This window comes from Crocuta crocuta, unplaced genomic scaffold (genome assembly GCF_008692635.1).
Source record: "Crocuta crocuta isolate KB4526 unplaced genomic scaffold, BGI_CrCroc_1.0 scaffold800, whole genome shotgun sequence".
Classification (NCBI taxonomy): domain Eukaryota; kingdom Metazoa; phylum Chordata; class Mammalia; order Carnivora; family Hyaenidae; genus Crocuta; species Crocuta crocuta.
In genome coordinates, this window is record NW_027531027.1 from 131175 (window position 1) to 134922 (window position 3748).

The following is a 3748-nucleotide window of genomic DNA, read 5'->3' on the forward strand; positions in this document are numbered from 1 at the left end:
TCTATTTTTTTAATAGTTTATTGTCAAGTTGGTTTCCATATAACATCCAGTGCTCATCCCCACAAGTGCCCTCCTCCATGCCCATCACCCCCCTTCCCCTCCCCCCACACCCATCAGTCCTCAGTTTGTTCTCATCATTCAAGAGTCTCTCATGGTTTGCTTCTCTCCCTCTCCCCCACTATTTCCTCCCTTCTTCTCCCCCACGGTCCTCCGTTAAGTTCCTCTTAATCCTCCTATATGTGCAAACATATGGTAGCTGTCCTCCTCTGCCTGACTTGTTTCACTCAGATGACCTCTAAATATCCCTTCCCCATCCATTGAAGCACTCTGCTGAGAGGAGGAAAAGAGAAAAGTAAAATTAACACCCTTAAAAAAAGCTACTGTTATGGGAAGCTAGAGAATATAGGAGAGTTAGCAGACTAGTGGTCAATACCACTTCTGTCAGCCCTCTCACAGAACAACCTTCCCCTCTCCAAGCCTAAGTATAGATTATTTGTTGCCTTCAAGGGTCCTCTTGCCTCACCAGTCCTTCTCTGTCCAGAGGACTATTGAAGGAGAAGCTTAACGGAAATCCCCAAGATAGTTCCTGCTCTATCATCTATACTTTCACAAATGGTAAACTGGAGAAATAAAGAAGTGGAGATATGCAGGATCCAAACAGTTTCCCTCTCTCATGTATAACTTCCTTTTCTGATCCCTTGCCTTTCCCTGAAGTCTGTAGGCAGGGCTGGTTCAATGGTTGAAAAACTGAGATTTTGCCTTCTATTCATGAAGTACCATTTTAGTGCCACTCGAGTGGCTCAAGCAATGCTAGGAATGGCAAGAGAATAAATAGTCCACATAGTCCCTGTTAAAGTTCAGCTGAATGCAGATCCAGAACCCTTCATATATTTCAAGGAGCTGGACTCTACATCTGCTCAAATGGATGGTCACATCAATGACCACTTGATCACCCTGACCTATTGAGGTAGGGCTAAAAATCCAGCAAATTAAAAAGGTTTTATCAAGACTTATTCAAGACCTAGATTCAAGTCCTGGCTTTGCTACTGGCTTTGCTCATTCTAGGTCAGGCCCTCCCTATCTGTGGGTCTCAGTTTTGCCATCTATACAATAAGAACGGTTAGACTTGACAGTAGTGAAGAAACTTTTCAACTCTAACAAACCAAAAACTCAAGAAAACCTTGAAAATTCAAAATTATCTCTTTTTAGGGAGTCGCAAAGACTTTTGGACCAAAAAAAATTAAAGAGGGCAGGGAAGGGGACTTCTTTTTTTCCCACAACTGCCTTATCAGCATAAAGTGTAGATGGCAGTTAATAAGCTTCTTCATTCTGGCTGCTAAACCAGACTTAGGAAACTGGTAACTAGAAGCAGAATCCAAGAATTGGCAGGAAGAGGGTACAGAGGAGCATGTTTTAACAGATGTAATGGAAGTTGAGCTAAAGGAGGCAATTGGCTGTAAAAGTGAAACCAACCCTGGACAGACTGCAGACATGTTTCATATTAATGAACAGATTTGATTTTTCCACTACCCTTCCCTATTTGTCATACTCCAGAAATAGCCTAATAGCATAAGTAATGAAGTAGGAGCAGAAAACAGGGAATTTCTTCCTTCATTAAAGTTACTAGTTGGCATGCAATGAACTAATGTAAGCCCCTGGATGCCTCAGCACTGTGATGAAGAATAACTAAAGGATCAGGAGGCACCTTGTGAAACCCTAAGCTCTCACTGGGAGACCACACAAATGCCAATGTTACTTTGCCTAAATTATCCACTTCCTTTTATCTGAGGACCAGGAATGCCTAAGAACAGGGAGCAAATTGCTTTGGGCAGAAGAAGGGATGTAACATCAAGATCTCAATCATTGAGTCAGAATAGAGGGTCAATGGGATAAGTATCAAAAATCTTGGACCCCAATCTTGGTTCTGTCATGTGCCCTTAGGTAGGTTTCTTTTTTTAGATTAATATCCTCATTAGTTAAAAAAAGAGAAATAGTGGGGTGGGGAGGGGGAGAAAATTGTTCTAGACAGTCTCAGAGGTCCCTTTTAGGTCAAGATTCTATGATCTTAATAGGTATGATATAGCAGAACAACATGGAAAATTCTCCACAGTTTTCACGCTATCAAAATTCAGCCCTCTCCTTCCAACTTGATTCAAGTTTCTGTCAATCTGCATAAAAATTACTTCAGTATTCAGGTAAGTTCAGTACCCTAGGCTGGACCTCAAACAGCTCATTCTCCAGTCTCTCTCCATACCCAGGAAAGGGATCACCACACTATCTTCTTTGCCACTTCTGACTGAGATGGGATGGTTAAGGCAACTTTGAGACAATTTCCAGGCCCACTGAATTGCATTTGAAAGTGAGCTATCTTAGAACTGACCATGAAATATGCCACTAGTGAAGAGAGGTAATAGGGCAAAGGCTGTTCCCAGAGATCCACCCATGTATTTAGGTAAAACCACCCACAGAAAGATAAACCCAAGAAAAGACTCCTGAAAGGAGCTTTATAATCCTCTGTGATGGCAGAGACAGTGGGTTTTTTTCCTCTTTCTCTTTTCAAAACTATCCTCTCTCACTGTATGTGTGTTGGGGGAGGGGAGAAAGTGTGGAATAACCTCATGTCATAAAACCACCACAAGTAATTTAAAGGAGAGAAGGTAAAAGGACATGTTGAAAATTTGGTGTTTCTGATGGACAGAGTTCTGGAAAGGCAAGAATGACTTCACAGAAAGGCTGGAATACAGCAACGTGGCAACTAAATTCAGCGTATACCCAAAGAACCAGGCACCCCACTCCTTTCCTCCAGGGACTCTCAGCCTTTCTTAAGGCTACTAGTCACTATCTCAGCTCTACCAAGCTCAGGCAGTCCTCTAGGGAGAAGGGTCTGTAAGCACAACAAGCTGCTTGGCCTTAGAGACTCAAGCCAGGGTGCTCACCAGGCCTTCCTGAATAAGAAAAGGGCCCTGGTAGCTTTTTGGCATGACTTGCACAAAAGCAAGCAAGACTTATTATTCAGGCACACCCCTCCCCAACCCCTCCCTTCTGGGCATCCGGCCTCCCTAAGCCCCAATCCCAGGAGGCTTCTGCTCTTCTCATAACAGCTAGCGGGGTGGAGACCAAATCCTAGAAGCTACCACCATTCTAGAAAGGTGGGGCCCACAGGGGAGAATCCACACATCACAGAAAAGTCTGGAGGAGATAAAGGGAGATAGAGACCCATTAAGCAATGGAAAGGGCAAGGATTTGTTGGTGGAGAGGAGGAAGAAACCAGTCTTCTACCCTAGGAAGTAGAGAAGACCTTTCCTCAGACTGGTGCCCAGTTAAATATTAGTGATCTTGCCTAAAAGCAAACAGCTTCTGATGTGTCCCTCCACAACTCTCTCCTCCATCAACTCTTTCTTCCCCTATTAGTAAGAAACAGTTGGAGCCGCCAGTGGAAGCTATGAGAAGGGTGAGTGGGGGTGGGAGATCAGCCCATTGCAGCTCCCTACCCCCTCCTTCCTACTTAGTTCCCCTGCCCCCTCCTGGACCATGGCAGCTTTGCCCCAGAAAGGCGCCAATTCATGAACTGGAGGAAGTGTTCCTTTCCCCTGCCCCCATAGCCCATCAGGGGCAAGAAGAGACCTCGAGCTCGCAAGGAATCCTCCCTACTGCCTCATCCCACACGCAGGAAACTGGAATGTGAGAAAGAGGCCGGTCCCACCCAGTCCACACTTCTAGCCCGGCACCCACTCACTCACACCCGCGC

The 3748-nt window shown here is 44.9% G+C and overlaps 1 protein-coding gene across 1 annotated transcript in view; it reads right to left on the bottom strand.

The window, feature by feature from the left end:
* The window catches only part of MSN (moesin), a 68091-nt gene that overhangs the window by 63833 nt on the left and 510 nt on the right, over positions 1-3748 (bottom strand). The gene's annotated exons all lie outside the window — the stretch shown is intronic.